A 27,164-nucleotide genomic window follows, 5' to 3' on the forward strand; every position below is an offset into this window, starting at 1 on the left:
CGAGATCAATTTATATGGTAAGTTAAATTCTTTCCGAGGCGCGTTTATTACGCATTGTCATTTATTTTATTTCAATCGTGTTATAAGTTTTAATGTAATTTGGTGTATTTTTTAAAAATATAATTAGAACGAAGGGAATCGGAAAGAGAATGGGATTAAAATTAATTTTGCATCTCACAAAAGGTATACTGATTGAACACAAAAATAATTGCATCTGTCATTATCCATATATCCGTGACTTGCGAAACGCTGACTCTCGTAATCGCTACCATGTGACATGATCACAAGTGCATTTCGTAATCGGGTGGAAGATGAATGCTTCTCGGCGCGATGTAATTATCTAATGAGCTAATTGGATTACCATTCGTAGTCGCGGGCGTCACCGCGGCTTTTCTAAGCGAAGCACGAAAGGTTCTCCATTCAAGCGCATCTCGTTCTTATCGTCGATGCAGTCGTGTGCCACGCGTAATTGTACTATCGTCGGAGATAATATGCTAACGAGGTAAGCGCGTTTAATGATATGTGTGAATCTCATTGTACACGCGTTCTCGCGATGTGTGACTAACACTCGTCGAGAAAGAGAATGGAGGGGAAAAGAGAACGAGAAAAAAAAGAAGAGATTATCAACGTGCGATTATCTCATCGTTTCCTCAAAATTATTAGAAATTGTCCGCCTCTATTCGCAAGAAATAAATTCAAACGCAATCGTTTTATTCATTTATATTATTTATTTATATTAAATTATTCAAGAGGATAATAATTAGTTTTTTAATTAATTAATAAAATTATCATAATTATAAATATCAATGCGTTTTTTTTTTAATTCAATATATTTGACGAGGAGTAATACCAATTAGTCATTTATTCGTTCCAATTTTCGCAGATTTTTAAACTTTAAAATCTCTTACGTTCTGGATCCGGAGGCAATCCTTGCCAGACTCGCGGAACTGTGCCGTCCTATAAGCGAAAAAGAGCTAATAAAAGTGTCCGCGCGATAATTAGCCCTCTGGTCGGGAGTGACGGGTCCTTTTAATTGTTATCGTTAAAACGAGGAAACGCGCAGTCGGCGGAGAAAAAAAATGCGGGGGTCGAAATAATAGGAAGAGATAAAAGAAGTCCTTGCTTAAGATACGTCCGTTTATGATAGAGGCTGCTCGTGCTTTAGTGGCCATTTAAAAACTCCGCTTTATTACGTCTCGCCCCCGGCTTGCATAACAGTCTTTTATACTATTATCTCTTGTACTGTCGGAAATCTAGATTTTCTAATTATATATTCTCGTATATATCTCCGCGATTGAGATTCCGCGTTTCGAGAATAATTTATCTCACGATCAAAAAGATTTATCTTATGTATGTTCAGTACATCTACCGTTATCAGTATTTTTTAATTCGATAGCGGCACCCGTATTAATTATATTTGAATATTGATAAGATAGTCATGGTATCTATTGCAAGAGATTTTTTTTTAATTTAAAAATAGACAAGATATATTACGAAGTTCATAGATTAATCGTTGATACAAAATTATAAAGATTTCCGTTGTCAAAAACCGTAAAATTTCAGGGTACTGATTTTTTTGCTTTGTTTGATTTTTCGATATTTCGCACGTATCGAGATGTAAAAATCGATACAGGGGGAGGGGGGGGGATAGCTACGACACAAACCACATCGTTCGACTTGAGGTCGTCCGACACATAATAAGGAAACGGTCTCGAGGCACGTACCCCCCCCTCCCCCCGTAACCCCCGAGCCGATCCTAAGACCCGCACGACGCGCACTTCGTCAACGATCGTCACGCCAACTTTACATACGTTTGAACTCGACAATGCCCGGGTTAAACGATATTACATACGCATTTACGGCGCGGGCCGCGAGCTATGCCCGGCGGGGTTAAAGCGGAGATAAATCAGCGTAACGTTATTACGCTTCATAGAAATCGTAGCCACTTCTGAATCCATTAAGGCCGCTGTTATTTTCGTAGCGGATTCCTTCGGGGCCGGAGAGATGTAAAGACCTTTCGGATATACCGATGAGAGGGGCGGTGGCGGTCCTCACGAGGAGGGCCGAGCGAGATCGAGAGGGCGGTTGACTGATCGCGGACGATTCGTCAAAAGGTTCCCATGGGCACCATATGTTCGTCGTGCGCGCGCGTGTACGCGGCTTTGAAACACCTCCGAGAGAGACCTCGTGCGTTCCTCGGTTACGTACGCGCAGGCCTTTTGTCATAAAGGTGAGTCAACCTGTACGGAATCGGGTCGTCTCTCCCGACAATGGATTGATTTAGTGTACTCGAGTATACTCTCTCAGATGTCCCGAAATGCCTCAGATAGTTTTTAAGTGCCCCTTTATGTATCATATATCATTCCGCGTTCTGATGCACGAAATTACAATTTTACAAAAGGTTTTATCATAGATGCAACAAAGGGTTTTATCATAGATGCAACATGTCAAAGTTCGTTTTCGCTCTCATTACATACAAATATATATATATATATATATATATATATATATATATATGTAAAATTTCTTCTTATACACGTGTCAATAATAAAAGTTTCAGAGATAGACAGATGATATTTGTCTGATCAGAATGTGTCTGATAGCAGAATATTTTGCAGTGCGATTCGTATATCTTGAAAAGAAAATATTTTTTCGCATAAAATATTTTTTTTTTTAATATTTCTAGACAAATGTTATTCTGTACATGTATTCGTCATATCTAACAGATAAAGCGATCCTGATCTAACTAAAAAGGAGACGCATGCGCGTGCTGACGAACGGCCCCCCCGAACAATGTCATTTCTTCGTCTATTATACGATACCACGACAAACGCCGGGGTTCTCGACGTGCCTTCCACCCACATACGTGCACACATACATACGCACACGTGTGGCCTCTTTTCGAGAGATGCGCTCAGAGAAACCCCGGGAGATTATCGTGCGATCGAATGCGCGGTCACGCGCGCGCGTGCATGACGCGCTTCTCCACCTGCAAATCCGGGCCGCGCACGGATTTGAAACGCGCCCGTACGTATCGTCGGTGGCTGAATAGCGAGGATCGATTAGCGTGGCACACGGAGAATTTTACGGGGACGAGCGCGAAGCCGTAGCTATCGATTACGTTCACGTTCCATTTCGTCCGTCTCGTAGCGAGCGGCGGCGATACATTTTCGGAAAATGACAACGGCTACGCCGCGCTTTTTGAGATAAAGCTCCTACGTGATTTGGCGGAGTTAAAGCGAGATGTCCAAGAGAGACATGAATGTCGCCGATGAATATGTTACCGCGGAGACTGATGGGCGATAATAAATATCGATTTTAATTTTTCACCTCGGACAGTTTAAAGCCTTTGATTTATAGGGCAAGGATGGATAATACGTGCCGTTCGGTTATACACGCGTGTCCATTGTGTCCTATCCGGGCATCGCGCATCGTAGGAATGGATGCTTTAATTATTGAGAGAAAAATGGACGCTAGGAGCTGATCATTTTTTTTTTTCAAAATGCGCGAGTGCGCGCGCTATGAGAAATAGATTGTGATTTTTCAGGATCATACCGTGGAACCGGCCCGACGATTCTCGTTATTCTTTTTGCCTCTGTCCGAGGCTTTATGTTGGATGCATCTGCCCATTTTTTTCAGACTGCCATTTTCCCCGTCGTTTTTTTCCGCCCGGAGAGTCGCTATTTTTTTTCGGTTGAATCGACACCTGAAAATTCCCGCCGACACCTCGTCGCGGGAATTATTAATTACCGCGTCGCTGCACGTAACGCGCTCGATCTGCATTTCTCTCTCTCTCTCTCTCTCTCTCTCTCTCTCTCTCTCTCCCCCCCTCTCCCTCTCTCTTTTCCGTTGCCGGGTCTCGAATTTTGGGATACGTATGTACATACGTATGGTAGTTGCAATCGTCGCATTCCGCGCGCTCGATTGCTCGACACGAACGAAACGCGGCCGTTTGCATGGTGTCGCCTGGCGAACGGCGTCGCGTCGCGTCGCATCGCGTCGCATCGCGTCGCATCGCGTCGATGGGAAAGGGGTTTACAGGATTACACCGACGTGGAAGCACTGCGCCGCGCCGCACACGCTGGAAGACCATCCTGCGCGACAGTATGAAATTACTTTTGTCAGACAGACTCGCGGCCGGGGCATCGGATTGAGTTTAACGCGGAAAGCTCCACCAGATAAATCGGAACGATGCTTCTGACGTGAATTCAGTTGGGACACATAAAAAAAAAAAACACACCGTGAGACATTTTGCCGACGCTTGAACCTATTATATATAGTAAGTGGAGTTCGAACTAATGTTAGTTTAAACTCCAGTTATCATGATAAATTTCTCCAATGTTTAAATCTATATATATATATATATATATATATTTATTAATAATAGTTTGTATCGTACTTACATTTCTTAATTATTAGATTAAAATTGAATTTAATATGAACGTCTGGTAAATTACCATTCAAACGGAGACTGTGTCTTTCAATAATAACAATATGTTTTGTGCGAGACTTTGCAAATATTAGAGTAATTACGGCTTACAGTGTTGATCGCTCGAAACCTAATTTAACTCGGCGTAGACGAGCATTATTACGGGATCGGGATTTTTTAATCCGGGAGCCACTGGCGGAGCATGCTCGTTTAACCAAGCCGAAGACTTGAGAGGGTTGAGGCGGATTAAGGCTCCGATGAAGTGGTGTGCAACCTACGATCGGATTTCACGAATGAGTTCACCATGGCTCTAGCCGACAGCTGGCGAAAAGTCTGTGTGCGCTTTGTTGCGAGAGAGCAGGTTGGCCTACAGCATTTAATCCGCATTTTCATCCCAAACAGAAAGGCTTCTTCAGATTACAGTGGATGTTGCTATTTATGTTGGATTTATTTTGAACCACGACGGCGATTAAAATTCACAATAGCGGAATGCTTTTGACTCTTAACGAGGCACTTTGCCAAACGCATTTGAAAATGATTTTCTTTCTATTGATCATAATAAACTGGCGCCAGTTTTTCGTTAAATGCTTTACCTAAAAGATTTCTTTTTGTACGCTACATTTTACTGGCGACTGAGAATTGATGTCAGTTTTTTAAGAGTAAACTCAAAAACTTAGTGTGCTCTGATCGCATTGAAATTATTCTAATTAATGAACGATATAACAGACGCATGTAATAATAATGTAACTTATTGAATCAAATAAATTGTTGGATAAATTGCAATATATTTTTATATTCTTGTAAATTATTGTATTTTTTAATATATTGTTTATTAAATTTATCTCTTTGCAAATTAGATTTAAAAATAGTCTCTTTATAAATTTTTAAAAATAATATTTTAATTTTTTAAATATATTATATCATTTGTTTTCTTTTCAATATTATTTTACTATTTTAGAAGAGATCTCTCAACAATCATATGACAAACATTTAGTGCCCAGCCGAAAAACATTACCGCGTTGTTTCGCAACTTTTCTTGGATCTTCTTTATCTGATTGGATAAGAGGAATAGTCGACCTCGTTAAGGGTAGGACAAACAATTGTTTTCGACGCTCGTCTGGCGAGCGATACGACTGGACACCGGATCGTACATCACCCGGTGACAAAAGTCGCGTGTTTTTGTGAGAGCGGGCCGAATCTGTGAGGGATGATCTCGATGCTTCAGAACGAGGTATTGAAAAATGAACGGTTCATCGGTGCACTCAGCCGATCGGCTCAAAACACGGTCGTACTCTTTGTCAACCCCCACGTTGCTTCTCATTTTTTTTATAGCGTCGACAACGAGATATATTCCCGTTTAGGAGCGAGGAGAAAAACGGAGACACATTATATCGGGCCACCAGGCGAGTCTACGAATAATTCCGCTAATGAATACGGCATTAAGTACGGCACGTGAAGGGAATGTGCCGTAGTCGAGCGATGCGACAATTTGCCGGCGCGGCGTAAAATTTTCGCTCGGCGGGTGAAGCAGAAAAATCGGAGACGAAGCATCGAACGTAGGTGACGTGATTAGCGAAGAGGGGGATGGGAGGGGTGGAAGAGGGATAAAAATGCGCTAATACCGCCCCGGTATATTATGCACACGCGTGCCTACACGCGAGTACACGTACGGGCGGACCGCGCGCTCGGTGCGAAGCATAAACCGAGGCATAAACCGGGCGAGGCGGGCGTAAGGCATAAAACGCGAAATGCAACGCAATGTCCGGTGACAGATGTCGTTTATTAACACTGTGCGCTGCGAGCTGCCGTGTACCACGTCCATGTGCGCCGTGTGTGAATACGTCGTACCTCGCCCAGACGCGGCCCGCGAATGTTTCCGATTGCCGGATCGCTTTTTCCACCTTCGTCGTGCCGTGGCACCGGCGGTTTTTATTATTCATCATGTACACTTTGTGTCGACAGACGGTGTAGAACCGTTCGAAAACCTCTGTCGAGTTGAAATATCATGAGGAATTAATTTACTTTAGGATTCCATATTCTGCAAAGCCTCGTCTACTCTATACGCTCTTCGGATTTTTCCATTTCATTTTTTTTTCCTCGAAATATGTGATCCATCCAAATTGAGATAAATCATTCCTTTGAGCGGTATTATTAATCAACAATGGAATATATATATATATATATATATATTTGTGAGGAATATTCGACAAATTCGCAACGAAAAAGTCTCTGTGCAGCTCTCTGATTGTCAGAATTAATCTAACAGTATGAATTCACATATTTTTCGTTTTTTTTTGTTTTTTTTTGTTTTTTTTTTTTTAGAGTTATGATATAGAGAAATGGAATTTCTCTTTATTTCAACTAAAAGATTGATTTACATTTGCTTACAAAGCGTGAATGACGAAATAAAAATTTTTTAATATTATTTTATAAATATCTTTATATATAATTTTTTTTATATTTTGAAACATCAAATATTTTGATATATATATATATATATATATATATATATATTTATTTACTATGTCATCTAAATAATAATGCCCTTAAAATCTTTAGTCTTTTCACGCATTTTCTCCAGACACCATTATGAGCTTTCATTTTCTATTCAGCTCCCAACGGGAAATTCTCGTTACCGCGAAACAAGAATAGACTTTCCGAGAGATAAAATATGTAGACGCACACTTGGCGCAGCGAGCTCGATCGAGAATTAATTATGACTAGTCTAATAAAGCCACGTCCTTTGCCTGTCCACTAATAACTTTCTCCATTATTCCCCTTCTTTCTCATAGAATCTTCTTACTTTAGAAGAGATAATTGGATATATATATATATAAAACACCTTAAAGTAAACGATCTCTACATTCTATTTTCTTAACTTGAAATGTATAATTAATGCCGATTTTGTTTTTTATATAAAAATTTTACGTTGAAATTGGAAAATTTCTACATACATTTTGCGTTTTCTATTTTCTTTCCTCAATCAATTCTAATCGATTTTATTTTCCTGGGAAACTAATCTAACTTTGATAGTTGATACACAATTTCCAACAATTGTACTAAAGAGATAATCATGTAACGTTCCAATGAGATTTACCACGTTCAAGATATCCGAGTTGACATTTGATTTTACGAGTGCGAAATCATCTGCAGTTAGACTCACCGTCAGAGGGAAGTTTTTCGTAACGCCGGGGTTAACGGGACCACCCTCGTCTCCGCGACACGAGAATTAAATGCATTTTACACTCTGTTTCTCCGCCGTGAAACGGGGCGCGCTGGTTCGACCCTCTAATGTCCGGTGACTCGGCAAAGTGCTAAGATGACCGAGGCATCAATCTTCACGCTTTCTCACTTTTTGTCAAAAGCCAGAGTGGGGTAAAATCCTACGTCTTCGGTCATCCCCGGTCGCCCCCAGAGAGGCGTTTATTGAGAGAAAGAGAGAAGGAGACGAGGAGAGGAGGAGAGGCAAAAAAAGATGCCAGTTGATGCTTAGCGAGTGGTCTCGCCGTTCCGTGGTTTCGAGCATCCTCTACGAGTTTCCGGTTCCGCGACGTTGAAAAATCACGACCGTCCTACCCTTCGTATCCGTTTCTTCGAGCGTGACGCGTCCAAAAAGGAGCACGCGCGTGTGTAACGCGTGATAAATAATCTTACCGACGCAACATTTGCGAACATTCGGACTGGCTTCGACTTTGCAGCCTCAATATTCCCCGCAAAATGTTCCGAATCACTATCCCTGATTGATTCCTCGAGCTGGAAACATGTAATATTTTCACCGCCACTCGCCCGTGTCATTGCTCTCTATTTATCCCGCAAATATTGTAACGGATTGATATCGTACTCGTATAGTTTGGCGAAGCTTTAAAAGTTCATAGCGGAGATTGCGGCGACGCTGCTGCGCCGTGAAATTCTGATGCTAAGGAATTCCCTCGCCGCTCCCGACGAATTTCCATAACTGTCTAGAGACACTCGTGCTTTATTTTCGAAAACGTGAATGGTCGTCGCGAAGCTCGCCATGTCGTCGCGCGGTCTCTTATTCCGAGTTCCTACGCGCGACGTCGCGCATAAAATAAGTATTATGCAGAATACGCGGATGGGTATTCTCTCGTAGCGAGAACGGCGGCTGCCCTCTGTGTCTCGCCCTCCCGTGCTCTCCGGAGGGATATCCGGGGGCACGGAAACTAATAAGAACGTGTGAGATACGGGAGCCTTCCGAGCAATAGACCCCGGGCAATCGGCGAATTCTCACCCGAGGAGAATCGCGCCTCTCTCCCATCCTCTCGGCGAGAGGATCTCTCTGCCCTTTCCTGAAACGCGCATAAGAAAGTAGGAAGGACGAGAGGAAGGGCGAGGAAAGGAGAGAAGGCGACTGTCCATTGACTCGGTCGCCTTGGTAAGGTCGCCGGGGGCGTCAATAGGGGGAGGAGAGATGGCGGTCGCCGTAAAAAAATCGCACCACCGACCGCGAGCCGAGGCAATAAGTTTCGTTGGTTTATCGCCGACGCTTCCATGAAGAGGCCAGGGTGTCGAATCGTTGGCAGTGACCGCATGTCGGTCGTTGATGCGCAACCAGCTCGGCGCGAGTATTGGTGGTGCGATCCCGACAAACCGCGCCGGAGAAGGCAGCCCAAGCCTTGCGTACGCGACACCGCCGACTGCATACATCACCGTACGTTACGCACTATTCGCACCCGCGACCCGCAGGACGGATGTTTTTCGAAGCGCATGCCGAGAGGAAAAAAAAAAAACGTGGACGCCGCTGCCACGCCGAGCGGGACGATGCGTTCGGATACGGTGTGCCGCAAATCGCACTACTTCGGGATATACGCTCTGACATTTTTATGGCTCTTGCCGCCGCTCTTCTCGAGCGGGAGAAGCTCCTCGTGCTCCGCGTGCCTACATTGTGCGTCGATAGCAGCTGTAAATCGAGAGTGCCGGGGTAGCCTTTTTCATTTTTTTTTGTGCCGCGAGGGCGGGCACGCGCGTCGCGGAGATTTAGTTCGAATGCGGGAACAGATTTGTGGTCGGAATACCTGCATCGTAGACATTAAAGCGGTTTTTCAATCTTTCGACTACGGTATTATCTTCTTGAAAATAAGACTCTATTCGTAACTCGATAGTTTTTGACTTTATCGGTAATGAAGTAGAAAGCAGCATAATTAATTTTTATTTTCGATATTCAGAATGAAAATTTAATCCTGAAAAATTTTTTCAGAGTGTTGAGCTGGTAAATCCGACTATCACAAAGTTTTCAGCGTTGACATGCAAAATCAATTTTGGCTTGTCGTTGACACGACTAGAGGAGAAACAAGTTAATCAACTTGTCAATTTTTGCAACAGTATTGTCCCATTATATTTCTCGACTATTCAGCGGCAGATTGGTTTATTATTTTTCAGATTGGCCACACGCAGCACATTATTGTCTAGTTTAATTATTTTTGTTGAATAATTTTATAAGTTTGTCTCTCAAGCGAGCTTGACTGAAAAAATGAAGAATTGTCGCTGTTTTTATCTTTGCGACGCAGACAAAGAATTTGCCATTGCAAATACGAATGTAGGATATATCGTAGTTGCAATATGTTGTTATGCTGGTCCACTCCATAACCGGAAGAAGAGTGGATAAGTCTTGGTTGCTTCACCAAGTAAATATTTTGTTCACTTTACTGCCACCATTTGAGCACAGCTACACGGACGGTCATTCGTGGAAAGAGCAGCAATATGTAACAGTTCATCTCGAGAAAGGAGGAACGATGCGTACGAACACTTTTTGGTCTGTATAGCTGCACTCAGGGTTAAAGAACTCTTGCACATTTCACTTGGACGGTGACCCGAAGGTACAGCTTCATGGATCATATGAATCCATTTTTTAAAACATTTTATCTTGTAATTTTCTTATTTCATCAAATTCAAAATTTAAGACAAAAAAAATTACTAACCCTTGATTTAAATCTATTAGAAATAATAAAAAAGAAATAACGTAAATTAGACATTATTCGCCGAAAATATAAGCGATTTTCAGAATTTGTTAATACAGATGTTTGCACAGGCAATTGCAAATTATAAAATCCAATCTGCATCACTAATTCTACATTTATCTACACTGCACTGCTGTATAAACGCGGTGATGACGTCAGTGTCGTAGCATGTTTCCGTGGTATACGTGGAGAAGACGAGGATTTGTCGAATATAACATAATTAATTGTCACACGGTTCGGTACGGATGAGAAGAAGGAGAATGAGCGAAGGAAGATGAGAGAAACGGTCGGTCGTGCGTACACATGGCGGTTCAACCGGACGTACCTACGGTAGCCGGTAATGCCGGTAGTCCTGACAGTCAGGATGAAGGGAGGCCGACCGACCGCAAATTAATCCTCGAGAAAAATTCCGGCTGCGGCAATATTCCCTTTCGGCGCCGCGTCGGAGACGGGGACGCAAATCCTCCTCCGAATGAGGGAGGGAGGGGAGGAGGGGGGGAGGGGAGGAAGGGGACGCGAGGTGCAGCGAGGAGTCGACGGGGCCTCACACAGAGAAGAGTAGAGAGGACGCTGACCGAGGCGCGAGGCTTAATCGAAGTCTCGACCTTTAAGGTGGCAAACGTGGTTCCGCGCGCGGGCGACATTATTTATTTATTTACGCCACATTCAATTACGGCCGCGAGACCGCAAAACTGATTGCGCGTCGCGCCGCGCCGCGCCGCGCCGCGCCGTTGCCGCGCGACCGGGATTCGCGACGCTATTTGCATGCAAATTCTTTCCAGACGCGATTCCGCACGCGGAAGAATTCGCACCGTGGCGAATCGGGACCGCGCGCGCGCGCGCGCGCGCGCGCGAGTGGGTACGCAGCTATTCGTTCTGGTCCCCCGTGCTCACGCGCGCCGAGTGGCCCCCTTCTCACCTTCGACCCATGTTTCGACCCCCCCGTTTCCCGTCGTCGCTCTCCTCGTCTGGCCGTGTCATCCTTTATTGCCGGCGACTCGACGGTTCTTAGACGTCGTAATCGCGCCTTCTTGAATTATTAACTCTTAATCCTTTACTGCATATTGCGACCGTGGAATTTAATCTCGTCCCGGATGCACTCGCATTGTTTTCGCGCTGGGGGATTGAATAGGACGTTAACAGCCGCGACTTCTGAGTCTGACGACGAGCCGCTGAAACGACGCGCGATCGCCCCCCGAGAGGAGTCGCAAACACCCGCGTGTTGTTTTCGATGCGTGCGTGCGGGTCAACAAACATGGAGAGCTGTTAAACGAGCCTGCACCACTAGGTGGGTAGTGACGGACAAACAACCGTATCGGCTTTAAAAAGCGCTTACACCCGTGCACACACTTTGCCGAGAGTAATGAAATATCGCATTGACTTTTCGATTCTTATTTTCCGCTACGTCCACAGCAATACAGCATTTATCTTTGGATCTTGTTGGGTGTAACACTTGTTTTTCTATTACATTCCACTCTCGGAGATGTGTACATACATACGTGTACACAACAAATCACATGTTTGTCGATAACGTCATTTGAATATTGCTTGCTTGAATAATCACGAAAATTTCGATTTTTTTTTCATTAAATTCATTTAAATCTAATTAGTTTCTTATATTATCGCGTGATATAATTCAAAAAACTCGACCCGTTTCTTCATGCTATATTTTATAATATAAAAAAAAATTAATTAAATGAAAATCATCATATTAATAATTTTGTATTAAAATTGTAAAAAAATTGTTATTTAAAATTCATCCGAATCTATTCATCCTGTTAGGTACTTTACTAAAGCGGCGTACCACGCTACGTGATGTCGCACGCGTGGAACATTATTTCCGTCCACAAAAGACACGCCGCCGGCAGTCTGCGGGTCCCTTGGTCGAATAAAACTGATAATACAGAAAGATCCGCCGAGGCACCCGTCTCCCGGGGCGCAAGATGCCGCTGACAATAATCTCGTTGTAAACATTTCGTAACAGCATAATTGCTTGTTCGAAGTCAAGCGTACGCCGATTTCTTCTCTCCCCCACACCCCCTCCCGTTCTTTCGTATATCTCGCGGAGAAAGAAGCGCCGGGGGTCCTTTTAAATTGGCGACTTTTTCGGTCAACAATCGACCCTTCCGGAAGGTCGATAGCGACCGCCTCGCCTCGCCTCGTCCCGTTCGTTCAATTCTCGGCCCGTGAACAACCCCGTACAGACACCCTACGGCTACGCTATAATGGTCACGGGCTGCAAGGGCTGAAAGGAAACCGCCCTCGAACGCATCTATATACACATACACGTATATCGACGAGAACGTTGCGAAGAGATATACGTACGCGAGAACGTTGCGAATAGAATTTGGCTTCTACCCACGGGTCTTCAAAGGAACTGACGGATCCGAGTGGTTTAAGGTGAGATTTTGCCTTTCCCGAGTCTTTTTTTCCGCCGATGCTCCCCCATTTTTGCGGGCAACGAGATGCCTTTCAAAGGGAGACCTTGTTTGCGACAAACGTGTACGCGGCTGACTTCGGAATCCGCTCTTGGGCGAAGGGTGAGGCAACGTCGATTCTGCAAACGGGGAAACGTTGCCTAACCTACTTGCTCGTAATTACGCGCCGGATCAGCAAAGATGAAGATACGCTTGGTTTTTACGCGCTGTTTGCACCGAGCACACACGAAGGAGTGCATATTGGAATATTCATTGCATTTTATTCACGCATCATAGATTGTCGTATAAAATTTACATATATATATATATATATATTATTGAGTTACAGATAATTCTGGAAAATCAAAATATTTATGCAAATTCGTAGACGAAATCGTCGAATGTAAAAATTGTGATTAATAATCCAATAACGTGTGCGTGATATGTAAAGCCAGTTGGGAAAGGCATAAAAGCGTTTTCGTCAATCCCGAATGCGTTTGTTGTTTTGATATAAAATATATTGATTTCTTCCTTCATCAGCTTGTGCTGCAATTTGTGGCATAGCAGCGGTTGCGTGTAATCGCGAGAATTTTATTATTTGCGTATGTATGACCCGCACGTACGCTGTCGATTTTTGACAGATGGAAGACGGCCCCGACAGCAGCACGTGTTACCAGCACGTGCGTGTCTGAGGGTGCGAAAGTAAATTTCGATTAACTGCAGTGTCACGCGTACATCCTGATACTTGTGTCGGACTACACATAAAACAACTATCACTACAGTTATATATATTCTACTATTTCGATACGCGTGGTGACTCATTAATTTCTATTTGCTTTTATGCTTTTCGTGCTTATATAAGTATTATGTCCCATAGATAAGCGTTTGTCTAATTAATTGAAGAAATAAATCGGATAAAGAAATAAATAGAGAATTCACTAAGATCTATATATAAATGAGCAAAGTAAAATTTATTTATTAACATGCTAAGCTAATAAAATTTAGGAATGAAAAGTTCCGTCATTACCTCTCGACACAAGATAAAAATGAATTCGTGTTATCCCTTATTATTCTCGTGTTCGTAATAGTCCTGTTTTTGTATGGGGAATGCAAGATAATTCATTCATCCATTCGATGTTTCATTCTCGGAAAAAAATCATTTCCATTTCTCAGCAGTCACCGATGTCGTCTAAAGACAGAGGATCCCTCTCTCGATCGTTCTTCTCTTGATATCTCGCTATAGCTCACCGATGAATGCGAACGTCTTATCATCGTGCCGATATGCCGGAGTTTAGTCAATATCTCTCTTCCCGGCGTCTCTCCCCCCTCGTCTATTTTTGCCATCTAAACTCTCTGCGGAATCGCGGAATTGCCAAGGCACGTACGCGGAATGCCAGTATTTCGGAATTTAAATCTCCCCGGGGAAAGTGAGGTCACTCTGATATAGCCACTCTTTCTCTTTCTGCCTTACCTCCCCTCTCGCCTCCCCTGCCTTCATCCCGGTGTTACTTTTAAACTTCCGACGATATATCACGCGAGAAACGGGCAGCGGTCAGTTTCTGCATGGATATCGCGCACGGACAGCGCCGGGCACCCTATAAAATACGTCCGAGCCATTAATCCCGAATAGAAGGAAAAATATTCAGGCTGGCGCTGAACGACCGCGGCGCATAGCCTTAATATGAATACAAGAGCAATATAATTCCGCGTCTATTATTTATCGTCGTCGTTGTCGTCGCCGCCGCCGCCGCCGTCGCCGCCGTCGTCGTCATCGTCGTCGATGTCGCGTTTGCCCAAAAATACTTGGAGCACGGCGTTGCGATGCGTTTCGAGTGCGTCAAAGGGTCGTTTGAACGCCCTGCCGATGACGTTATCGGGGAATTGTAAAAGGGATTAACACCTTGCCCGCGCAACCGTCAACCGTCGGTCTCTCTTGTTTCTCGTTTTTATCGGAGTCCGCGGCACCGCCGCTCATACAGCGGACGGAAAACAGGAACGCGGGAGCCGGTTCAATCGGCCGCCGATGTTTATCCATTTTCCTCGGTCTTCCGTTGAATTTTGTACGCGCTTTACCGCCCGCCCGCGTTACATCAAAGCCGCGGGAAATTGCGCGACCGAGTACGCTGTTGGCAATACGCACGGTCTTGTTTCCTTCGCCACTATTGGCGAATTATTTTTTTCCAGGTTGTTTTTTCAGGGTGTTTATTTTCAAACCGTTGTAAAACGTGTTGTGAAAATATTTAAATAAGATATTTAACAAACACACACACACACACACACACACACACACACACACACACACATACATACATACAAAAATGTAATCGAAAGATAATTTTTATTATATATTGTAGTATAAACACACACACATTTGATTTAGTTTACGAGGTAAAATACTCGACGTTAGCTATAATGCAAGAATTGCAAGGGATTAGGGATTCGAAAATATCAATGCAAATAACGTATACTTTACGGCAGTTTTCCATTTGCAATTCCTGCTTAACAATCCGTGAACCGATGTTCTCGCATAATTTCTGGAGCAAAGGACCTGTCAGCGCATTTTTGCGTGGATTATAGGCGGACCCTCCAGGACGTTAACGTCGGTTCTCTTGGCGAACGACGTCGTTCCCAGCGGAGTATCGGCATTATCGCGTCAGATCGGGGGTCATAACCATCGCGAGGTATTGTCGCTTACCGATTTTCGTCAGCAGTCATTCCGGTGTTCTAGCCGTGGCTATTGACACCATTTTCTTGGTGTAATTACTGGAAAGGCTGCGCGGTGATTTCACCGCTTTCTCATCCCCCGGCCTCGCTTTCGCCTCGCCCGTTGCCATAAGCACAAGGCCGTACCACGAAGCGCTATATCCACGAGGGTGTTGAAGATAACTAATCCCTGTTACCGTCGGCGTTACGTTTTACGTTGATTGCATCAACCCTTCCCCCTCGGCCAAGTACCCCGTTGGACAGGTCGTCACACTTATCTCCCACAGAGAAGGGGGGCAGCTTTTGGTACTTTTGGCCTTGGAATATCCGCGCGCTCTCGCAGCACAGCCGGGGATTGCCGGGATGTTACGCTTGTTAACAACATTGTTAATTTCGGGTCCGGGATCGTCGCTTTAACGCCCAGCCCTGATTAGACATCTCGCTCTCGCGGCTTGATTAGAATTGGCAAATTCAACCGAGCGTCGCGCTTTGCCTGATGAGGCGACAATGGTCGCCGTTAGCTGGTAGCGATTGTAATACGTAATTGCATGATTCGGCCTGTCTATACGAGGAACGTGCATTTGCGAATAGCGCAACGGCAATAAAGTCACGGTTGTAGTAGGTCGCGAATAAAGGCCGGTCCTCGATTGTAAATCTCCAAGTGTCGCTGTACAAAGCTGATCAGCTTAACGGGAGAATGCCCATGAATTATCGTGTTGCACTTCATTTATATCTCACTGTTTTCACTTTAATCCTATCCACAAGATTTCAAAATATATAATTCCATTTATAATTTTATACGATATTTATTTCGTATTTATTTCCTTTTATAATATATATTTCATATATGTGTATATTCTGATTCTTCAAATAATCATGTGTTGATTGTGTTTGACCTAAAATTATAAACAAAATTTTCTCTTGAATGAACGAATGGACTGTAAATATTTTTTCGATTTTTAGTTTATTTTTGTCGTACGTTAGAACTTTAATTTTTTTGATTACGGGAAAACAAGACACGTATAATTCTATCATTATGTATTATTACTGTATCAAACTGTAATTTTGAAATATTTTATTTTAATATCTCAAATCGATAGATAATGAAATGCTTAATAATGTCCGAAATTAACGCTACTTGATATTGTCTCTGTATTACTTGCTTCTTCCGTAAGCTACGTAACCCAATGCCGCTTAATCATATCAGGAAATGAGGGCTTTGTTCTCGGACCGCCCCAGGCCACCAGGTATCTCGTCCTATCCGCAGATCGACACACGTCTGCCCGAAGGGCGAGCCTGTTCCTGTCACCAATGTCCAGGCTAATTACGATTTCCACGCACGAGTAAATTAATAAACTCTGTAGTCGCCTGTTCTCGACACGTCCGCGGATCGGACGTGATCATTCATGCACAGCTTAGAAAAATCAGTTCGCCAAATAGCCGGACGATCGGTCACGTGGCAGCACTAGTGCGTTCAATGCATTATTGGCAGGTGATCGTGACAGTAAATTATATCTCGTCAACTTCCCTATTGTATAATTGCTTGGCATTGTGTTGTGCGTGTTGATACAATACTATATATGCATATATGTAATGTGATCTGTATCGCATCCTATATCATATTCAAATTTAGAAAGATAAGAGAAAATGTAAATGCATTTATATGTTTTCCTTTCATACGTAAGATCATACGGGAAAAAAGGATATGAATTTATTTGTGATGTTGGAAACAATTCGTTTCTAACATCTGTAAATCATCTATCTATATATATTTTTAGGATGTATTTAGAACATTCATATTTAAATACTTTTATAACTTTTATAATGTTTTGATTGATTTTTTTTTTAAATAAAACTCTTATTAAATTTTTTTTCATATTTTGATGTTAAAATAAAATTTTAATTTAAAGCATAACAATAAATGTAACTACAAATTTGTTTAAACAAATATGATTGTGTTTTTCTCAGCGTAACAAAGGACGGACGATTTTTACATCGCTGAATGCTAAGTGGAAGACTTATGTGGACAGCGACACGCATTAAGAGTAACGTTTAATCTTCACCTATTCATTGGTATTCGCGGAATATGTCTGAATCAATCATGTAGACATGACTACTTAGTGGCCCTTCCGTTAACGACGAGCCATTAATTGGACAGCAATTAATCCATTGGGAGGAGAATCGTGTATATACGCGTAACATAACGTTATAAATGACACATCATTGCTCCCCGAGGACGATCCATTAAGCTTTTTCTTAAGCACCGTCATTAGTTTCAACGCCCGCCTTTATCAGGACTCTTCTTTTTGTCTTCGTATTACCGCGCTTCCCATTAAATCGCCCGAAAATCCGCTTCATTTCGCAAGACAGCGTACTTCTGTCGCCGACCTCGGAAATGTATCTCCATTCATAGACCGTGCATTCTTTATCCACCACAATTTTTTTCCACTGTACCACGTGAAATATCAGACAGAAAATATTTTGCAGAAAATCTTGATCTATAGCGATAAAAATAATTTTCTTCTATATCAAAGAACAGAATATCTTTACCAACGTGTTCTTTATATCGGAAATATCCGCCGTTCGCATTTCTCTCTGCCCAAGCCGCGTTCCGAGTCGTACACGTAACATCGCGTAACGCATAACTGCGTCTTCTCTAAAATTTTACGCCCAAGTCTTTTACGAAATGTCGCGTGACACCACACGATACGAGCGTGCCATTTCTCGAAGCGATAATATACATTTTCCAGAGGGGCTTCTTCCTCCTCGCTTCCTCACTCCTTTATTCCGCGAGGAATACTGTTTTCCCGTTTCGATCCCGACGCATCCCGACGACTCTTGCAAAAACGCCAAAATGCGTTTCTCCTTTTACCACGCTTTTCCTCCCGCCGTTGCTTCTCTCGAGAAGAGTCGCGCTACTCTCAATCCACTCGGAGCTCGAGCTACATCCACGCTTTCTACGAGGGGCACGGACTCTGATAAGCGAGAAGGAGAAAAGGGAACGAAAAGACGAGACTTTCGCTAAAGGCAGGGGGGGGGGGGAGAGGTGGGCACGCGCGCGACAATCCTTTCAAATCCTTTTAAGTCCATTCTTCTAATTTTATGCTCGCCAGCGCCAGGATGCGTCTTTTACGAGTGTCTCGAGGCATTCGCCCCATCAAATCTACGGGGGCTCATCTTTCTCGCCGGCACGTACTGTCACGCGGATTTATTTCCTCCATAAGTGAATTACAGAAAATATGTCGCGCCCCTGCGCCATCCTTACGCCCTCCTTACGTCCCCATCGTTTCTGCCGTCGTACCTCGGCCATCAGATCCTCGCCAAGGGACGCACGGATCGCCGGGAAACAGTTGTTCCTCTATTGTCTCCACCGAGTGTAATTGGGCGATTAAATTTCGTTACGGATGGTGAATTGCGGTATGTCTCGTACAATAATACACAATAATATACGTGATTATGATTTTGCGCGGAAGGACGTGAATTATACATCCAGCATCGCGTACACCACCGCTGTGTAATATGGAATATTCATAAAGAATTGTTTGTAACAATTTGCAAGTGCAATCACGGCGGACCTCATGTTGCAGCGAATGCATCTCCATAAAGAGGTAACGCGGAAATGGATCAGTTACACATTCGCGCGTTGATTTTTAGGACCCTCCTCGTTGGAATTATTAAATCGATAGCGCGCGCGATATCGTGTAATTTCAGCGCGCTGCCGTCGGTCTGTCAAATGTAATCGGCACGTGGCGAAATTCGGTTACGCCGCGCACTGCGACACGGGCATACCGAAACGACGATGTGATTTAAGTGAAATTTAGCAAGCAACGCGGAGTGAAATTTTCATCCGCCCAGGCTCATAGCGTTTTAATAGCCGCGTTCGGCTTGTTTTATGTTGCGCTTTTCGAGACGCGACGTCCGTCGCGCCCGGATTTTCCCGGCGAATGAAATCGTCATTAGTTTCCGCTCTCACGCTCTTCCGCCATAGAACTCTCCTAGGCTAGGATTAGACCTCCTACATTGGATTTCCCGAGTTTTTCCAGCGGTCCGGTAAATCCTATTTTCCGCCTAACGATAATTCAATGTACCGTCTGTATCCGAAGTGCCGTGCCGGTCAATCAGGTTACCATAATATTTTCGTGATTATCCCAAGTTTCATCCACACACGAGGATTCCTCCTTTGTGTAATTTCAGTGCTCCACGCATTATTTTTGTTCAAATAAGAGACCATACGCACCCTGATGATACCTGAAACAGACAATTTTAGCTTTTTATTTGTAAATGTCTTGATGTCGCAATGCGAAATTTATTAAAGTTACTCTCTAATAATTTAATTTCGTCTTCAATAATTTTATATAATAAATTTATATATTTATAATATAAAGAAGACTCAATAGTGAGATTATTGAATTTGCTATTCTTATGTATTATACCATTTTTGTTACAATATTAAATAAAAATTGGCTTGTGCTTAGGGGAAAGAATTGTAACCGACGCGAACTGCGATTATCCAGAAAGATTTTCACCCTTACGTTTACGGTCTTCCTAATCCTAGTCCGGGAAAAATCAATAGCCGCGCGGCGCGTGCGAGCGATACCACAAGTACGATAATGATTCCCGATAATGATTCAGGGTTGCGGACGGCCGCGAGATGGTTTTAAACATTTTCACACGGCGGCGCCGACGCCGTTTTGAATTCCTCGAGGGATGATCGCGCTTTGATGAGGGGTGAGAACGCCCCGGGGGTTAACTCGTATTTCACGTGAGGCTTGTTGTCGGGTGATAGGCATTAAAATGGCGAACGGCGCGCATCGATCAAAGCCCTGACAGATTTTAGATTGCTCTTGCGCGACGCGACGCGTCGTGCCTACGTTGCTTCGACGTTTTCGTGACCGCGCGAGACGTCATATATCGGAGGAATTCTCCGCGGAGAAGGTGGAGAGAAAGAGAGCGTATTACGGACCATCATGTATGACAGATCGTCGTGTGCACGATTATTTAAATCGCGGAACGACCTAGGATCGTTATGCGCTTATTCGCGATCGTGCTAGATGAAACGTCACGATATGTTAAACGAGCGCCGACGGACGCGAAAACACGCGGGACCGTTCTCCGGCGAAACTGCAGTTTTAAACGGCCGTAAAAATCGCTGGGCTTGTTTTTGATTTTTCCCTCGACAATACGATCCGTCGTCGGGTTTCGCAGCGGCTGATGCCGCCCGAATTTATCTTCGACCGAATAATTTATCTTTGATCGTGGATTTTATTGGTATTAAGTCCGCGCAGTCGAGTGCTTTTTAAAGTCGGTCGCGTTTGATCGTTTTTTTTTTTTTTTTTTTTATTTTACCGTTTCCAAACGATTGGACGCACGCTATGTAAATAGTCGCGTGGAATATGAAATTATAAATTTTATAGTTATAAATCGTTGAAAAATAAATAAAAATTGCTATTGTTGCTGTTTCTATCTTCAAACCATAATTATTGAAAAATAAAAATCTGATCACGATTACGTACGCATGTGACTATTTAGATGTTATCCTAAGGATAGTATCTTGCGTACATTGGAGAGGATACGCGAGTGTATATGTGTAGAATTCAGTAGCGATGAGAATGCACGGCCTCGACGGCCGGAGCCGAGCTGACGATTTTGGTATTTGCTCCTTCCAGACGACCGGACGTTGTCAGGCTACGCGAGGGGTTCGGATGGTATGCTATTATCATGCGTGACTATTGTCGGACAGCGAGAGTTACCTCAGTCCTTTGAGCGGGACCGATATGAGCATATTTGAACTCACGCACACAGCTGCTCTCCCGTCGACATCGGCTCGCTCTGGCATTCGGGCTACGAGGTGTTTGAATTTAATCAACTCGCTCATGCGTTCGAGACGCGACCGTCGCGTGAACTCTCACTCAAAGCCCGATTAACATCAAATACCATTATGGTGGTTATTGGTCGTACTCGATCGCGTAAGCTTTATGGAGAAGGACAAACGCGGATCACGCGGGCACTGAGAAAACGCGAACAGGCTGCTGCACATCGTCGAAAAGATACTACAGATTTCAACATTTTAAAACATTTTATTTCTAAGTCCTGTTCTTATTTCTGAGAAGCAGCGCTACATATTTTATCGCACCAATTGAACTTTAGATTAAGTTTTAAGGAGTGGCATGAAAAGATTTGGAAAACACATAGATACTTTCTCACGAGCTAGCAAGTCTCACGATTAAACTGTATGTCTCCTGTGTCGAGCATGACTAATTAAACGTCCCTCTTGTACGCACGGTCGAATCGAAGACAGTTTAATTTTTCATTGCCAGATACGGCGATCGCGGCGCGAATTAAAAGTCTCGCTTTCCGTCCCCTAAGGAAGTATGGCGCACGGTGACAGATAAGCTTTTTCTATCTTTGGTCCATTGTCGGAGAGCTGCAGCGGAAACATTGACTGATCGGCGAGACACCCTTGGAATATATAATTACCAACCCCCCTCGGTTGGGACTGTCAACCACCGCCGCTTTTCTCCGCTGTTCTTCTGCCGACCCGCCGCGCACGAGCTGCTCGCTATCACACCCCACTAATAGGGGATGACTGTAGTGTGACGTCACCAGAACGAACGAACGAACGGAGAACGAAGCGGGGGGGAGGGGGAGGTAGGAGGGAGAGGAGCCGCGTGATTGATTGGCCCATTCAAATGCTTATGAACGCTCGCTCGTAGAAGGAAAGTCAGAAGTTCGTTGGTAGCTGATTGCTCTCTGGCAATCTACACTGGCAAGACCGATCAGTCTTTCGATTGTCATACGCGAAGATAAATAAATTATCGTCCGAGGATGTCGATCCTAATCGAACACGGTTAGCAGCCGATATACGTCATCTCAGCCTGGGCACAAAGAAGACGTTTAGGTCACTAAACAATCGTTAGAACGATAAATTATAGTGCCGTCTCGTGACGCGTATTGTCATATATTTAACTTAAGCAGATATATGTATACGATAAACTATTGTAATACTGGTATTATTTGGTATAATTCGGCTCGTTATTATAGATAACTGTAATAATAATAATAATAATAATATGATAATTTTGTAATTTAATAGATGTGAGTAATAATCTGTTCTCTGCATTAATTTCCCTCTGTGAATATATTCTGCATTTAGAAACGCACTCGCGTATTAATTTATTAGCAAATTGAAAGCAATAGAAATATTTAATGTTTCCACCGTTAATGTGATGCGCAGAATTAATAGAAGATATATATACCGTTCACAAATAATTTCCGACCATTGTAACGTTTCCCCTAACAGGCCTGCGTTCAATCGCGTCACGTTCTCTCGCGATCGCGAATATCGGATGTGAAAGAAGCATCATTTAAATTATTTTTAACGCATTTTCCGGGCACCTGGAGACGCGCCGCGATTCCATCGGAAAGAGCGGCACGCGAAAATACAATCATTTCCGCGGGCTCGCAATTGTTCATCAACGTTGATCGACCGCGCAGACTGTTTTTTCCCCGCAAGCGCACGAGTAGGTTTGATTAATTAATCCATCTCGCGGAGTCGAAACGAGCCCGCGACACACGGCGAGTGTATGGAATTCCGATTTGAATGCATATTGGTAGCAGCAAATGGCGGGAAAGGGGCACGATGGGGCAGAGTTTGAAGCTTTCACGAGGGGAAATCAATATTTTGTATGCCGGCGAATTGACATGAAATATTTTCCGATATTAGTGCTTATTATCTGCGCGAGGATAGATCTAACTGGACGCGCAAAGCGAAAGAGTCACTTCCGTTTCAATACTTATGCGTTTGTCCTTTTATGAATTTTATAATATCTGTCGGAGTCGTTTGTCTTATCTTTGATTTTATATTTCTTTGGCGCGATAGTCAAGTGTCCTTTTAATTTTAAATAAAACGAATGTTTAAGAAAAGAATTATAGATCTTTATTTTCTTTCGCTAAAGATATCTTTTATAAAATATCATAACAATATATTTAAAGATAAAAAAATTTGACTTTTGTAATTTTATTTCATTTAGTTAATAAAAATTATACGGAATCTAAAACCTTTTACAGTATTATGTTATCGTATAATGACATGTGACACAAAACATGTGTTACAAACAAAAATATCCTTTTATTCGTTAAGCTCTATTACATGCCATATATTACGAATCCACCTCCAAAGTAATTCGGAGCTTTCCACTTACTTAATCTTGTCGTCGAGGAAATCTACCGTTGAGTTTCGTCGTCCGGTGATCGAGCAAATACGTTCGCGGAGCGCACCTTATCGACTTTCTGGACCCTGCAACATCACGAGAACGGTAATCCATCTAATCCCTCAGACGGCATTTCAGGCGGAAGAGTTTTTTTTTTCCTCTCCGTACTCTTCCGGATACTTCATAAACGGCGCTTGAGATTTCCTCAATGTAATTGGGTCGGAACGGACGGGGAAAATCGAATCGATGGCAACAAATGTTCCCCTATATATATATATATGCACTTTTTTTTCTCTGTCTGTATAAAAAGATACGATGGACATTAAGCGATTTTCGCGACGGTCCGATGGGCGATGGTCCGCGAACGATGGGCGAGGATTCACGGAAGCATGAATGATCGAGGACCGTGCGATTCGCGAGCGTGACCACGATTATTCCGAAATTTGGTTATGCGTAATGCGATTCGCCTTCCTCTCCCCATCCGGAGAGAAAGAGAGATCCCGTTATTTACTTCGGTAATCTCGTATAACGGATCACTCACTCCCTGTCTTACTTTCTCTCCTTCGTCTCCGGGGGTTGATACGAATTTACTTAGAGGGCTGATTTTCCCGCCAGTAGTTTTCTGTCCTGACTGACCGGTCATTTGTCCGGAACCTTATCGCACCCCAGGGACTGACCGAAGAAAACGGTGGCTTGTACCCGACGTCAGATGCATTTCCAAGCGCTTGTCCTTTCTTCGGCCACCTCGGGGAGAACAAAGATGGGAGCGAAAGAACCGTGACTTTAAACTTGACGTAAATGTACACTCAAAACGTAATTGATGTTGAAGACAGTTTACCGATTAGTGATTCGAAATGACTATTTATCTAGGTTGATCTCCAGATAATTTAAGACAACTAGTTTCTAAGTCAAAATGCAAACATTTCTTTTTATCACATAATGATCGTCATATAATGCATGTCCATGTTACCATAGATGCTTTTATTTATCTTGCAAATTCCGACAGACGTTGTTGACGGTTGAGGGTTCTCGGGTAGCGCCCATGGTAAATAGGTGTTAATGCCGGCCATCTTCAACGGCGGGGTGCCCCTGCGACTGTTCGGGGTGTGCCCTGCGACGAGGTTGTAAAGGACGGCCATCACGGCGGACAATGTATTAAGTACCAGAGGGACACCATTCACGAGGGATTACCTTAAACGCACAACCAGCTCCCATTGTCTAAACTGATGGCCCAATCTAGCTCCCGGTGCACTAACTGAATTCGCCATGCCGGAGGAGTTATCTTGACCGATTGGGAGTCGGCGTTTATTCGCGTCTCTACTCTACCGTCTCTCCTTGGAAGGTCTCGAGATCTCGATAATGCCGGACTTGGTAAACGAGCCAGCAGTGATCCGGTTTAATCACGTTCGGCAAACCGATCGAGAGGCCTTCCCATCATCCTAACTTGTCGTTAGCTGATTTGGATTATTATCAGAGAATCGTTGTTATACGGTCGTTTAAAATTCAAGAAGTTCTTATCGCCGGAAATATCGGTTATAGGATTTCAACTATTCTCTTACGTACGTTGTAGAATCTTGAAGAGGGCCGCCTGGTCGTTAAACAATTACGCGCGCTCGATTGGATGGCTATTGACGGCGCTACGCGCAAACGGAATTCCTCCTTCGACCCATCGGGTTTGAATTCAGCGGGCGAATCTAATCAAACATTTATGCTAAATCACGAAACAATCCGCATGGAATCAGCAAATAAAAGGGCCGGTAGCCCCATTTCGCCGCCGCCCTTAAAGTCCCCGCCTGGTCATTTGACTCTCCTATTTACTCGTCCTCGACGGACAAAAAGTTGATGGACATTCCACGCCGGACAAAAGGCTTCGGATTGAACCCGGAGCGAGAAAGAACGGACGGTGGCTCGCGGAGAGAGCGAGCGGTATGTAAATTCTTAGGGTGGGTCAGACGAAACACCGCTAGCTTTAGAGCACATTTGCATGCGCCGAGCATTTGCGGCGACAACCACCTTCGTCTAGGTTCTCCTGATTGCCCTCGTTTATTAAGATTAACTTTTCTCTCGGTGTAATCTCGGATTCGGGAGTGCCTCTTCTCGACGGTGTATCTCTCCGCTCGCTTGGTGCGAATGTCGCCATTGTGCCATTCGGGCGAATCTACCATCGGGCGAAACGTTACGGTAGTTCGGCGTGCAAATAGAATCGGTCGAATTACCGTCGCGCGACGTAAGCGCGGTGTCCCACGAGTGTCCGACGAGTGGCGAACGTTTTGTTTAATGAAAAATAATTATTCGCAGACAGCTGTGAGCCAGCGGGGTTTTACGAGCGCGTGGAACTAGTTATCGTGGTATACGACGTGGTATAAAGTGTAATGCCGAATGAGCGAGCAAAAAGTGATCGGGGGTCTATTCCGGCAGCGGCGCTGCGGTGGCGGCGGCGGCGGCGGCTAGCATTAAGCGTTGTAAAGGCGGCCGTCGTAATGGCTAGTTTTATGCGCACTTGCGCCGCACGACGCTCCGGGACTTCTTGCATCATTAACGGGTAATAAGAAAATTGTGCGCGAGTAACCGTACAGTCGGCGTGACCGAGAGTAACAATTAAGCTCTGACATTATTATTTCCCGTCTCATCCCGGGCCTCCGTCCCGCGCGATACGCGCGACGTACACGCACGCCGGGTATTAGCCGGGCATTAGCCGGGCCTGCGGTAAATATCGCGTCGTCTTTCGAGAGGCTTTGGACACACGCTCCTTAAGATAATTGCCGCACACATGTGTCTTACCGCGTCGTTAACTCCTGCCTCGATAATTGCGCTGTATACGCGTTGCGAGTATTGAATATACCATCTATATGACTTTATGCTCGTGAACTTTGAACCTGGCTTGATGGTAGCGCTAATACCCGCTCTTCACTGAGCTGATCGTCTTTCTTTAAGGAAAATACGGTATACGGTATACTTTAAATGAATAGCGAGAAGATGATGGCAAATGATGCGTTGTTTTTCTGTGGGAAGCAAACATTTTTTTTACTGTAAATGATTACCAGCTCCGTCAGTAGTATCGACATTAAAAATTTATGTTTTTTTTTTTTTCCCCCCGCCTTCATGTATCCTGGAGCTGTTGTTCGCCGCTAATTAGCATCGTAGATGTATTCTACCGCGATCAAATTTGATTACGACGTCGAAATCGTTACGCACTCTTTCCACGGAGCGGAGCGCGATCGCCGCGCGACCCCTCTAATCTGGGAAGTCACCCCGTTATATAATACAACGGTTGATTACATCGGGCGTAGTCACTCACACCCCCGCCGGTAGAAGTGGAGTCCGCGTCATTTATCAAACTCGACGCCACCCCCGCGATCCTCACTTCTCGTTCATTTTTCTCTCTCTCACTCTCTTCTCTCTCTCTCTCTCTCTCTCTCTCTCTCTCTTT

At 44.0% G+C, this 27,164-nt stretch overlaps 1 protein-coding gene and 1 long non-coding RNA gene across 2 annotated transcripts in view; one reads left to right on the plus strand and one right to left on the minus strand.

Annotated features, from left to right (window-relative positions):
• LOC148935799 (uncharacterized) overlaps positions 1–24,777 on the minus strand; it is a 40,817-nt gene extending 16,040 nt beyond the window's left edge. Inside the window, exons 1-2 of the long non-coding RNA XR_016140235.1 lie at positions 23,726–24,777; positions 19,613–19,772 (exon numbers count right to left, since the gene is read on the minus strand). This is a non-coding gene — a long non-coding RNA (uncharacterized LOC148935799). The remainder of the gene's footprint in view (positions 1–19,612; positions 19,773–23,725) is intronic.
• LOC105432975 (uncharacterized) overlaps positions 1–27,164 on the plus strand; it is a 296,484-nt gene that overhangs the window by 42,181 nt on the left and 227,139 nt on the right. The gene's annotated exons all lie outside the window — the stretch shown is intronic.

Source organism: Pogonomyrmex barbatus, unplaced genomic scaffold, assembly GCF_055798465.1.
Source record: "Pogonomyrmex barbatus isolate J1 unplaced genomic scaffold, ASM5579846v1 scaffold4, whole genome shotgun sequence".
NCBI classification, from domain to species: domain Eukaryota; kingdom Metazoa; phylum Arthropoda; class Insecta; order Hymenoptera; family Formicidae; genus Pogonomyrmex; species Pogonomyrmex barbatus.